The sequence below is a fragment of the Caretta caretta genome, chromosome 1 (assembly GCF_965140235.1).
Source record: "Caretta caretta isolate rCarCar2 chromosome 1, rCarCar1.hap1, whole genome shotgun sequence".
In the NCBI taxonomy this organism is placed as follows: Eukaryota; Metazoa; Chordata; order Testudines; family Cheloniidae; genus Caretta; species Caretta caretta.
The window spans coordinates 215,607,244-215,621,196 of NC_134206.1; positions in this window are offsets into that span (position 1 = coordinate 215,607,244).

Here is a 13,953-nt window from a genome sequence, read left to right on the forward strand (position 1 = left end):
CACCTCTCGGGCTTACCTCAAGCAGGTTCTATGGTCCCACCCACCCCACACCCCTGAGCTCCCCTGGCCACCCCACCCATATACCTTGAGCAGGCTGCAAGACCTGCAACCGGTTCACTTTCAAACGGCACCAAGGGCACATCTGTAGATGCTCATGGTCCATACTCTCCATTTCCTCACCCTTGTGTCCCACCCCAACACTGAGTGGCGGGACCTAATGCCACCTGTTGAGGGTCAGGAACCCCGGTGGGCCAGCCTATATTCCACCTTGGCCTCATGGCCTGTTGGGGATATCTGTTGGTGGCTCCTTCACGGAGCCGTGAGTATGGGCATATACCTTGGACACTTCACCCCGTTTCCGTTGCCTGTCCGTTTCGTGGCGTGAGGGAGATCCTGGTGCACGCCTATCTTGAGTGTGCCAGGTTGCACCCCCTCTTCCATCTCCTCCTGGACCTCCTACATTTTTGGCTGCACTCTCCCCCTCACCTTCTTATACATGCACACCCTCTCTGTGGCCCCACAAAGTCACAGGACCTCCTTGTCAACTTCCTCTTAGCGATCGCCAAAGTAGCCATCTATAACACCAGGGAGAGGATGTTGGCTGAGGGAGTTCTCTGCGACTGTGGGGCCTATTTCTGTTCTCTCTCGGCTCACATAACCGGGCAGAGTTCCTCTGGGTGGCATCCATTGGCTCCCTTGACACCTTTGAGGAGCAGCAAGTGCCATCCAGGGTTTTCTGATCAGTATCCCCTTCAGGTTCCCTACTTTTGACCCTTTGACCTTCATACCCATCCTTGTTATTTTTTCTGTTGCCCCCTATAATTATTTGAGTCCCAGGTTCAGTGGATCCTCCCCATAGGCTAGGGGAGGGTCCTTTAGCCGTGGGTGGGCTTGTGCCTGCCCACCTCCCGGAACCCAATATGAAAACAACAGTGCACCAGACTTTTACCCAATGACAACCATGTCTCAGTTTATCTGCAAGGGAAAAACACTGTTAGTTGCCATGGTTACTAACTTTTGTCAACATTGTATTTCAAAAATGAGAGATTGCTTTTTTAGCTCCCTGGCCCCACCCTTTCTCCTAACAACAATAATAATAATAAGCAGTACTCCCCTGTTTTTGACAGAGGCATTTCTTGCTACTTTTTGCAGCACTCAGCAACTTCCAATTTGTACAGAGATGAAAAATGGATGTCCCTTATACTAAGGGACTGTTAGCAACCCTATGTATTAATGGTGTGTCTAGGTACAAACTAAGTTTGGCACCAACTATATTCCTGACTGGCTAAAACTTGTTTAAAAGTTGTAGTATACGAGCATCCTTAAGACTTCTTTTCAGCTTAGGCTTTAGAATGCCTATCTATATATTACATTAAGAATATGATTCTGTCGTGGAAGTCATGGATTCTGTGACTATCCGGGACTCCGGGACTTCTCCCGGGGCAGTGTGGAGCAGCTGTTAGTCCCAAGGCTGCTGGAGCAGTGGCTCAAGGGCTGAAGCAGCGACTGGGATTGGGTCAGCCCCACCGTGGCTGGAGCAGTAGCTGTCAGCCCCTGCCGCAGGAGCAGTGGTGGGTCTGGAGCAGCAGCCAGCAGTCAGCCCTAGGGACGCAGGAACAATGACCCTCAAGCCACCAGAGCAGCTGGGGCCACCGGAGCAGTGGTTGTCAGGTAACTGGAAGAGTGGCCAGTGGTCAGCCCTGGGGTCACCCGAACAGCAGCCCGTGGTCAGCCCTGAGGCCGCTGGAAAAGCAGCTGGTTGCCAGCCCTGGGGCCACAAAAGCAGTGGTCCCTGAGGCCACTGGAACAACTGGCCGGTGGGCTGACGCCCAGAGCAGTTGGCCCAGGGCCCCAAAGCAGCAGTGGGGCTGGAGCAGCTGCCGACAGCACTCTGACTTAATCCCCACCCCATCCCCCCTAGGGTATTTTTAGTAAAAGTCAGGGACAGGTCACGGGCTTCCATGAATTTTTGTTTGTTGCCTGTGACCTGTCCCTGACTTTTAATAAAAATACCTGTGACAGAATCTTAACCTTAGCTATGAGGTTCAAACATTATTTATAAAAAATAATACAGAAAACTTCCATGCTATTACAAATATATTGAGGGCCTGATTTGGACACACTTTCCTTGCAGATTACCTTCATTTCTGAGTAGTCCCACTGAATACTGGGCAGTATCAGGTCCTAAAATATAAAACCCCAAACAACTTATTTTTATGAAGGCAATGTCTTGTTGGCACTTTGGAAAGGATTGAATAAGCCCAGGCAGGTTTTGATATTAGCAAAACTATATCTGCAATAGTGGATTGCTGATAAAATAATTAAGGGTGAGACCACTCCAGTCTTAGATTGCATGATTTATTGTCTATTGTATTAGGAATTGTATTGTATTAGCCATTAGGAACTGGGCTATCAAAACTGGCACTCTTGTTGGCAGTCTGATCAGAGAGGCCCAGGACTGAAATGACCACAGTGACTGAATTATCATCCTACCTCCATAAGCATATTGGTAGGGATGGTGTATGTCTGTGTAGTTTGCACTGTCACTGCTTGTGCTGTTGCTGTTCTGAGATCAAAATACAACTTGAGTTAGCAGGGCTGTCAATCCACTACCTTTCACCAGAGCTAAAAATATCTACTTAAACAAAAGTATTTAAACAATGTTGTGTTTTCTTTATGATGTGGAGAGAGAGAGAGAGAGAGAGGTTTTCTCCTAGCAGAAATGTTTGTTTTTCACAAGAGAAAATCTGAAAGTGACTGATTCCTGTCCCTTGAACCAAACAGGAAGAGGGGCAGGAGAGTGGAACAGGGAGGGGGCCATGTCCTGAGACCTGAACTCTGAACTCTGCAAATATCTCCTTCAACCAGTCTGACTGGAATAGCACAGGAAGTAGATTTAAAAGGGGAAATCAATAACAACAGAAGCAGCTGCTCAAAAGCAGGCTTAGAATATGAACCCCTTATCTCTCCCACCATTCTGCCTAGAGTCAGGAGGTAGGAGAAATGAGACTGGAAGAAGGGAAGCAGGTTGTCCATTAATAGAAACAGGAAACTTGAACATGTTCCCTAGGTTCTCCATGAGGAATGTAACCATAGGTGTCACCTCACAGACCTTGCACCCTGATTAAATAGAGAACAGACCCTTATGATTCATCTGCTCTTTCTACCATCTTTCAATAGGGAACAGGGTGTACAATGGAGTTCCTGCTGTTTTCACAGAAGAGACACCCCTCAGATTCAACTCATCTTCCCTTGCACCAATGTTAATAAGAAATAGTGCCTGGCACTGATTTGCACTGATGATGTTATATCAAAATTGGTAACTGGGGCAAATCTTCAATGCAGGTAAGGCCTCACTGGTTCCCAGTGGGCAAGAGTCATCACAAAAAAACACTTTCACTGACACTAATTTGCTCTTACTGCCAGTCTCATTAGAAAGACCAAGCAATGATGGACCAGAGAACCAACAACTCTCTTTCCTACTTCTGACAGGCAGGCTGTACTGTGAAGAGCTAAGGCACAATGGCCGAGGGAGGTTCAGGGAACACCACGACCATCTCTGCTGTTTCTCTTCTGTGGCCAAATGAACTACCTCATTCTCCAGCGTTGTCAAACCATCATCTTTTACCACCGCTAAAATCTACCCAAAAGAAATCATAAGCACAACACCAAGTGTTAGTAGGGAAAAGGTTTATTCTGCTCCAGGTGGTTGATTGTGATCATATCAGGATGCATCTCTCTCCAAAGCCACCTGCAGCATGTCATTGCCTGGGAAACGGACTCTGTGTCTCAACAGCAGGTGATATGTAATTTCCTGTTGTAATATAACCACCACCCACTTTTATTAAATAGCTGAGCAAATAATCCTGTATCCATTCGCATAACTTGATAGCAGTAACATGAAACTCGAATGGAAGGTTTTACAGTGGCAGCTGAGCTGACTTCTGGAACTGGAATAGCAGTGTGTGCTGCAGATCAGGATTGAGGTGCACTGACTGAGCTGGGTGTGCGACACAGGACTTGAATAGCAGGCGGAGCTGCTAGTCAGGAATCAGATATGAGATGCATTGGCAGAGCTTTGTGAAGAACTGAAATAGATGTATTGAGATGAAGAGTTGTGGTAGGTCAGGGTTGCGGGGCATTGACAGAGCTGTGTGTGAGCCCAGGACTGCAATAGCAGAGGGGCTACAGGGTAGAACTGAGGTGAAGTGACAGGTTTATATGTGAAGAAAGCTTGCACTGGCCTCTGTCTATGTGGCCAGCCTACCCAATGCTATCAGTCTTTGTCTCCCTCTCTGAGTCACTAATTCACCCACAAAGGGAGAAAAAAAAGTAGAATAAATATTTGGAAAAATCCCTGCATATTGTCCCTCAGGATCTGTTCTGCTTGAGAAAGGTTCCCTGGTGTCTGGAGCCTTTAGCTTTTGGGATTTTTTTTTTTTACAGGTTCTTTATTCTGTGCACCAATTCTTTCTGAAAAATATGACAGAAGTGTGTTACTTTGGGTGTTTTCTTGTTCCCCAGTTTCTCTTTTTCATTCTTTCTCTGTGCCTCTGTTGATTTGTGTTTGTGTCTGCCTTTCTTTCTCTTTCTTGATCACTATGTTCTGAGGTCCCCGCCCCAGGACTCTCTCTGGCCTTTGCTGTCAAAGCTGCAGGGGGTATTTGTATGTGGAAGAGCCAGGCAGACCCGTTTTACCAGTGTGGGTGTACCAGTCAGCCAGAGTGTTAGAAATACAATCACATGATCTCCCTGGGGAGACAGCTGAGAAGACTTTGAGGAGCAAAGAAGGGATGTTGGCCAGGTCCAGGGTACAAAAATCACCAGGAAGGAACTAGTCCTGGTGGGAAACACGCAACATAGCCGTCAGCACTGTTGTGAGATACCTAGGAAAGAAGCAACAGATTGGAGCTTCAGGAAAAGGCTACAGTGTCAGTAGAAGGGGGTTAACTCAGGTAGGCAAGAGAAAACACTGCTGAAAGATAATAGATGATGTATATTTAAATCTTTGAAAGAAATTTTACTTGTGTGTCACCTACTCTATGATGTGGCTCTTTAGCTATTCAGCTGTTTGTGCTGAGAATACCTGTCTTTGTAAATGCCAATAGTAACGGTGATGTTGGGGCAGTGGGGCTGGGAGAGAGGGAGGGAAGAAAGGAGCTGTGCAGGGGACATTCATCTCAGTTCTGTCTAAGTGAAATGACTTCTAGGGGACTTTTTGGGTGAAGAGGAAGATTTTTGCACAAAATTAAGGTCTGTCCATCAGAAACAAGGGAGTTGAGAACTCTAATGTAGAGAAATGCTGTACACATTGTATATAAGTTCTGTGTTACATATGTGTGATACATACCTATGGATCTGATTCTGATCTAATTTACATGAGCTTTACATCATATATGTCTGGTTCAGGGTGGAAAGCATGTCCATTTTATGATGAGCTGGACTGAATCCTCAGAACTCGCCCTTCAGTGCAGCTTGAGGAGCTGTGTAATAGAATGGAAGCAACTTGCAATGATAGGTGAGGGATGAAGAGGACAATACTTCTTGTTCCATGGACTATGGACTTGTCTACATTTAAAATGCTGCAGCGGTGCGGCTGCACCGATGTAGTTGCGCCGTTGTAGTGCTTCGGTGAAGACTCTACTTATGCCTACAGGAGGGCTTCTCCTGTCAGAGTAGGTAATCCACCTCCCCGAGAGGCAGTAGCTATGTTGATGGGAAAAGCCCTCCCATCAACTTAGTGCTGTCTACACCTGGAGTTAGGTTGGTATAGCCGCGTCTCTCAGTGGTGTGGATTTTATACCGTCATAAGTTGCTAGTGTAGATCAAGCCTGAGTGTACCAGAGGGACATTACCAGGTTTTCAGGATATCTCTGGGAAGTCCCAGGATCCAGACAGGGCGGTTGAAATGATAGCTGGGGTATTCTGAAGGAACAGGAGGAATCAGCAGACAAGGGGCCCTGTACACCAGGTATGTAGCTTTTGATTAAATATGTTCTGATGGAGGCCAGTTTGGCAGGCTTAAGGGCTGGGGGAAGAGTTATTATGAATGTTTCCTTTAGTGGAAAATAAGTTTTCCTAGTCATTAATTTCAGTCTGTTGCCCCTTTTTATCTGAATAGTTAGCCAGTATGTGGGGCCTTGCTGGGTTGTTTCTGTCAGCAACCATTTTGGATGCTACACGTCAGATGTATTTTTTGGTGCAATCCTGTTTATTTACAAAGTGTGTACACAAAGTCATGTTTTTCTGAACACTACAGAAACAAACAGCCGGCAGTTTCCTTCCTCAGAGTTTCCAAGCCTGCATGTCCAGCGTGTTCTGTGCCCAAGGAGCTCTGTCTCTCTGCTCCCTTTCAGGGCTATGCTCATGACTGCTTCTCTGGTTTTGTGGGCTTCCTAACTCTCAGACACTCAGATTCTTGCCAAAAAATCCTTTAGTACCTGTGTTTGCAACCAGCCCCAACAGAAACCCTCTTAGGCTCTGTCCACACTAGAGAGCTTACAGCAGCCCAGCTGTACTGATGCAACTTGCGCTGCTGTAAGATCTCTTGTGTAGCTGCTCTATGCTGAGGGGAGAGAGCTCTCTTGTCAACATAATTACACCACCCCCAACAAGTGGCGGTAGCTATGTTTGCGGGAGAAGCTCTCCCACCAACATAGCACTGTACATACTGGTGCTTATGTCTGTGTAACTTTTGTCCTCAGGAGGGTATTTTTCTCACACTGCTGAGCAACATAAGTTATACCAACATAAGTGGTGGTGTAGATATGGCCTAACTCCCCTTGAGTTGACTGTTGCTCTGGCCTTTCCATGTGGCGCAGTCCCTTGGATGGTGGCTTCTGTTGTTGTCATTGCATAAAAGGTGCTGAATGGTTCCTTCCATTTAGCCTGAGGAAAAAGTTCTTAGCACACCCATCAGCTTTAACCAGGTCTGTGTGACTGTCTAATAATTAAAGACCATCTGGATGGCATAACAAGTCCTTAGTATTTGAAAATTGTTCATAAAGTGAATGATCAAACCTGGCTGTGAAATTTAGGGGTCATGCATAATTCCTTGTACCATCACAGAACCTCCATCAGCTTCTTCATTCACAGACTTTTTTCTCCAGCATCATCTGTACAAATGTCTCTGGTGCAAGCCTAGCAGCATTTCCCCTCTTTCTCTCGAAAACGTCTATTTTTTCTTTTTCTTGGACCCTCAACACAGAGTTTTTCTGAGGTCTCTGTTCACCTACAAAATATAACCCTTAAAACATCTATTTACACTGACCTCCACAACTCCTCTTCCCTTCCAAACAATTGTTTTGCTCCTATTTTCACAATAAGCTACCACCACCAATTCATTTATTATGAGGAGTATTAGGTACGAATTCTAATTTTATATTCTTACCATTGCTAGTTCAATGAGAAAGTGCTTTGTAAGAATCATAGAATCATAGAAGATTAGGGTTGGAAGAGACCTCATGAGCTCAAAGCAGAACCAACCCCAACTAAATCATCCCAGCCAGGCCTTTGTCAAGCCGGGTGTTAAAAACCTCTAAGGATGGAGATTCCACCACTTCCCTAGGTAACCCATTCCAGTGCTTCACCACCCTCCGAGGAAAAAGTTTTCCTAATTCCAATCTAAACGTCCCCCCACTGCAACTTGAGACCATTGCTCCTTTCCTCATTGCTCTCCAGAAGGCACTGAAATTTGAAACTGAACTGAAGTGTCACTTTTCTTACTTGCATTCTGAGGGAAGAATGGGCTGTTGCTCTGGTAATTAACTATCATTTCTTACTTTTTAATACACTGTCTACTACTGGGCTATGGTTGTCCCAAAGGGAAAGTGGATGGGATTCACGGTAGTGGAATGGATAAGAAACCTCAGGTCTAGGAATATGAAAAACGGGGAAGACCTATTTGTGGATATGCACAGACACATGAATAGAGACTCAGACCAAATGTTTTGGGTTGAAGAGAAGAAAACAAGAGCCACCTCTGACAAACAGGACAGGCCCAAGCAGGAGGGCAAGGAACTGAAGCAAGACTACTTCTGAAAGGAGATGGAAATGAGAATGGAGGACAGACAGCTCCAAAGTGAAGTTTTCATTGTGTACAAAGAGGTTCAAGAAGAGATGTCAGAACAGCTGACCCAACAATTTACCAGCAACTGCACTAGTTGCCAGTGCAACACTTAATCACAGAGCAATATTATAAATGGGGACTGCCCCTTATTCTCCAGCTCCCTCACATCTGTACCTAGGGTATTACATCTCTTCATATAACAGAGACATGGTAGTCTGGAATCCCAGACTTGGTCTACATCACCAACTTATGTCAGCATAGCTATGTCATTCAGGAGTATGGTAAATACCCACCCCTAAGCGATGCAGTTATCCCAACTAAAATCCTGGCTTCTCCCATCAACATTGCTACCTCCCTTCCGGGAGGTGGAGTACCTACGCTGATGGGAAAAGCTCAGTGAGACACATTGTATGAACTGTAAAATATTATCTCTGTTACCTATGCTTGTGTAAATTTGCTATACGGGTTTGATATTGAATGCTTGTTTGCATTTAATAAAATAGATTATTGAAAAAAACCTTTCACTTGTTGGTTTTTATCTATCACTGTTTTCAGATATTGCCGAAATATCCTTTGCTGCCTTGCTGCATCCGACTCAAGAGCCTCAGAGCTACTTTTCATAAGTGTCAGCAGTCATCTTAAATATTCATGATAAATAGGCCCAATGGCCTGTGATGGGATGTTAGATGGGGTGGGATCTGAGTTACTACAGAGAATTCTTTCCTGGGTATCTGGCTGGTGAATCTTGCCCATATGCTCAGGGTTCAGCTGATTGCCATATTTGGGGTTGGGAAGGAATTTTCCTCAAGGACAGATTGGAAGAGGCCCTGGAGGTTTTTCGCCTTCCTCTGTAGCATGGGGCACGGGTCACTTGCTGGAAGATTCTCTGCTCCTTGAAGTCTTTAAACCATGATTTGAGGACTCCAATAAGCTCAGACATAGGTGAGAGGTTTATCGCAGGAGTCGGTGGGTGAGATTCTGTGGCCTGCATTGTGCAGGAGGTCAGACTAGATGATCATAATGGTCCCTTCTGACCTTAATATTTATGTATCTATGTATCTATCTACCTTTCTTACTGAGCAAGGAACAGGAGATATGAATTCATTCTAGTCTCTGCTTTTGAGGAAAGGGCTAGTAAGTAGCACTGGTACCCAGAGAATCAGGGAGTTTCCATGGAATTAAGAGTGGTTTTAAGAGCAATCACTCTCTGTTACATATTTGTAAATCTCTATATAGATTCACATTTGTATGTCTACACATACTGTCTAGAATAATATTGTAGTTCAAGAAATACCCCTGTATTGTTATTAGAGAGAATTTGTCTTTTATTTAATTTGTCTTTTGAAACATTTGAGAACATGGTGCTGGTGCAAGGTGGCAACCCTGGAGACTGAAGTGCTGTATTTATTCACAGAAGAGGTATGGAATAGGCAGTGGCAATGCAAGGTTCCTCATTGTGCCTCCACTAATGTGCCTTAACCCTGACCTTGGAGGGACCATTTTTAAGACAGAAGGTAGGTTAGTTTTAAGAGCGTGTTTCATGTTTGGTCTCTGCTGAGACAGTCAGCAGGAGGCCGATTAGTTTGTGTTGTAACCATGTATTTGAGATGTGAACACCTGAAATAAGAGGAACTGGACTGAGATCTACCAATGCATTTCATACAAACCACCCAAAAACTATCCGATGGTAACAGCTTTCAGTCAATACTGAACTGACCTGAGCTGGGTTCACTTTGCCTACCAAAAAGTGCGAGTGTCTTTAGCCTGGTAGCAAATGTGCTAAGCCAGCCAGTCCCCTCAGGGATTCATTTGCTTAAACTCTTTTTAAACACCATGTAAGTTGAACACTTCATGCCTCTGGATACAGTTTCATGATTGTTACACAATTAATTAGCAAAGAGTGTATTTAGAACGGAACTGGGAATTGGGAAATGTTAAATTCCATATAACCCTTCTTTGTTCCCAAGGCTCTAAAAGGGGGATAATAATACTTATCTACCACACAGGGGGCTTTGTGATCAATCAGTTAATATTCGTGCTATGCTTCAAAGCTGGGATCCTAGCACACAAGAATTGCTATACTGCAGATCAGAAGAGTGGCCCATGTAAAGTGCCAAGTCATTAGAATCAATTTGTGCTTTATATTGAAAATAACACTGAAAAATATTTCAGAAGATCATTATAATTTTGTTTTAAATGGAATGGCGTTCTGGATTTTGTCCCCATTTGGTTCAGTTTTGCTGGAGGGGCTGTTATGTGAATGGGCTTGTCTAAACTAGCCTTTGACTGAAAAAAATTCTTTCCATTGCTAACAGCAGTGCAGTTCCACCAAAAGGAGTAACAGTGAGAGTGCCAGTGCAAATAAGGTGCTGGTCGCTGCCATCTATTTTATCACCAGCTTGCGTAGACCTGCCCTGATCACGGATAGACATCTTCCTGTATTAATGCTCCCGCCACAGCGGTTGCTGATAGAGTGCACCCGTATAAACAACATTGGGATTTTTTTCAGAGAAAGGGATGATGTAGATACAGCCTTTGTGTCCAGATGTTTGTGTGAATTTGTTTGGTTCTGAGCACCTTTGTGACCACACAAGCACATCTGTGTGTAGATACAAGTCTGTGTGCACACACGTCTCTGGGTGTGCATATGTGTATAAGTGTGAATGTGCATTTTTTTGTGTGGATCTGCATGTGTGTCTGAATCGGGGACCACATGCATGTATTTATTTGTGTGAGTGCTTGTGTGTAACTGGGAATCCAAGTGCCCAAGATTGTACCTATTACTGACTGTGTCCATGTATTTGTCCATGACAGTGTGCGTGTATTATACCTGAGGTGGGTTTACTTAGTTTGCTTGCTTACAAGGTAGGGCTGAAAGGTTTGGGTTGATCTTATTGACTTTTCAGTAACAATCGTCCTTCTGGTTGACTCTGGTTTCAATGATTTGCTCACTTCGGACCCACTCCCTGAAAACAGGTGAATCTGCTGTTGCACTGAGCAGGAAGAGAATTAAAAAATGAAATACAGCTCCAGCTGGGAATTCCCAAACTGCTGCTTGTAGACTCATAGACTTGAGGCCAGAAGGGACCATCATGATCATCCAGCACATTGCAGGCCCTAGCTTTATCCCACTTTGTTTCTTCCCACCTTTTTTCCTATGCACATGTCAAACACCCACCTGTAATGGTATCCCAAAGTCAGCTCTGTTGAGTGTTTTCTGAACCACCAAAGGCTATAAACCTTATTTGTGTCTGTAAGGACACAGTGCAACACTAACAATTGTGTTGAAATGCAGCAGCCTTGCACAGTCAGCTCTAAATCATGCAAGAACTTGCAGGATCAAGGCCCTAGCAGCTGTGTAATGATCTGCATGAAATGTCTTAGTGGGTTCCCAGGGCCAGGCTTCTGGGCACGAGTTTTGTGAACAATGTCCCACTGGTCCAATACAAGTACCTTGAATGAATTTACTCACCTTTCTGTCAGCTGCTACCATTCACCACAGTAACTCTCTCAAACAATTTAGATATAATGGGCCAGATCCTTAGCTGGTGTAATTCAGTGCAGCTCCATTGGAACTATGCCAATTTGCACCAGTTGAGACTCTGGCCTCATGTGTGAGTGACTAGATCTAGCTGCAAAGGGAAGGGGTGGGCACACATTTTTGTCTCATTTGACTAAAATTGCATCAGTGACAGGGCTGTGATCAAGGTTTTCATGAATACTATCCCACAGCTGTGTTGTGGCCTACTCCAAGAGCACTGATCAAATTACTGGTCTCCATTTTCTAATTCACTACAGTCATTTTCTCTCTCTCCCTCCCTCCTTGTATCTTCAATCTGAAAGAAAGAAAGAAAGAAAGAAAGAAAGAAAGAAAGAAAGAAAGAAAGAAATGTAGGATGGCAACGGGAACCCTTCCAATGCACATATGCATTCTCCCAGGAGTATGCAGGATTGCATGGTCATGAGTTTCCCCTGAATATTGGTGCAAACAAATGCTTGCACAAATATTTGCAGTAAGCAAATAAGAATGGATGTGATGTGAATATGGTCAAATTGAACTTAAATTAGAATTGAGCAGAATAGGGTTGTCATGTTGGCCTAAAACCTAAGCATTTCTCATGACTATGCTAAAGAAGTGTCAAGAAAAATTCCCCAGGAAGCTTTGCACAGTCAGGTTAAGAGAGACAATAAAGAGTTATTAGCAAGCAGATTTTATATTGCTTATAGAACAGAAAATATATCTTAAGGTATAGCCTATTTTTTTTCCTGCTGTTTACATTTTTTATACTTTATGATTAGCTGTGCTTTGCAAAAAAACACCTTTGTGTTTAACTCTGATTATAACTGAAACACAAGAAAGGCGTATATGGAAAACATAGCATGTCTCACAGGTGCATAGGGAATATTAGTTATAAAGGTGACATTAATCTTTAATTGGTTAAAACTCTTGTTTTAAACCCACACTAAACTCTGCAGTTAAAAGGTTACACTGTTGTGATACTTTGTTATGCTGGAAATTTAGAGCAAATGTAATATATAAGCCATTGGCAACAAAATTGACCTTTGTCAATGATTGAATGGTACCAATCATGTCACTTGCCACAAATTGTAATGTGGGATAAATATCCTGTCTATAAAAGTCCATTGAAACTGCTGTAATGCATACCAGTGTGGGTAGGCAGGCCTGATATTTCAGAATTGGTAAATTAACCTTGTGCTGTTTGATCTTAGCTGTCTAGTCTTTGATTAGTATCAGAGGGGTAGCCGTGTTAGTCTCTATTCACAAAAACAACGAGGAGTCCAGTGGAACCTTACAGGCTGAATTGGCCTTGTCATCACTCTTTCTCCATTTGTAAGGTAACTCCCTTCTCTTCATGTGCCACTATATTTATGCCTGTATGTGTAATTTTCACTCCATGCATCTGAAGAAGTGGTTTTTACCCACAAAAGCTTATGCCCAAAAAAATCTGTTAGTCTTTAAGGTGCCACCAGACTCCTCATTGTTTTTGTAGTCTTTGATTAGTAAACCAAATTTGATCTTGATCAGTTGATGTCTCAATCAATAAATAATGAAAAGGACCCATTATTTACAATAGAAACATTTTTCACCCCACTCTATATGTAGGAATTACAGCTATGTTATCTTGCAAGGCTCATAACATCCTATGCCAAATGACACATATACCTGTATGTTTTATAGTTTTACCAATAAGCTGACACATACCTGGAAATGTTTACTAATATTGGCATTGGAGCTGATGCAAGTTTGTCACTGAGTAAGCATTATTGACATGGTAAATAGTCACCTGCCTGTATTTCACAAATATATATACTATCACCCTGTTACTGGAGTTCAGGTGAAATTTAAAGACAGATAGAATGTGAAATAAGTATAGTAGAAAAAAACAGAGTTGCACAGTAGAAAATGCCACTGTTGCACAGGTGATATTTTGAAGTTATAGGTATGCTGTCATATGTTATCTGATGGTTCACATATTTGTAAATGGATCTTTGAAAAGTGATGAACAGAATTATTGGTATGAAACTGTACCCCTGCATATTGTACAGAATTGCAGCTGTTATGGCCACACCTAGATACTACACAGCATTATGGACCAGACTCACCAGTACCTTCTGGCTGCTTTACGCATCTCAAGTAATGCAAAACTGATGTAAATCCATATTAATTGGATGGTTAAAGAAGGTTTACAGCTGCTTTGCCATGCCAGAGTAGCACAAAGCAACTGGTGTGTATTGGTGAATCTAGTCCTATGTATGCAAGGGTGCACAAATGGTAGTTATAGAGATTTCCACAGATAAAGGGTCACTATACATAATTATAGGTGTAAAGGTGCATATTTGCATGTTGCACGGAATGTCAGGTG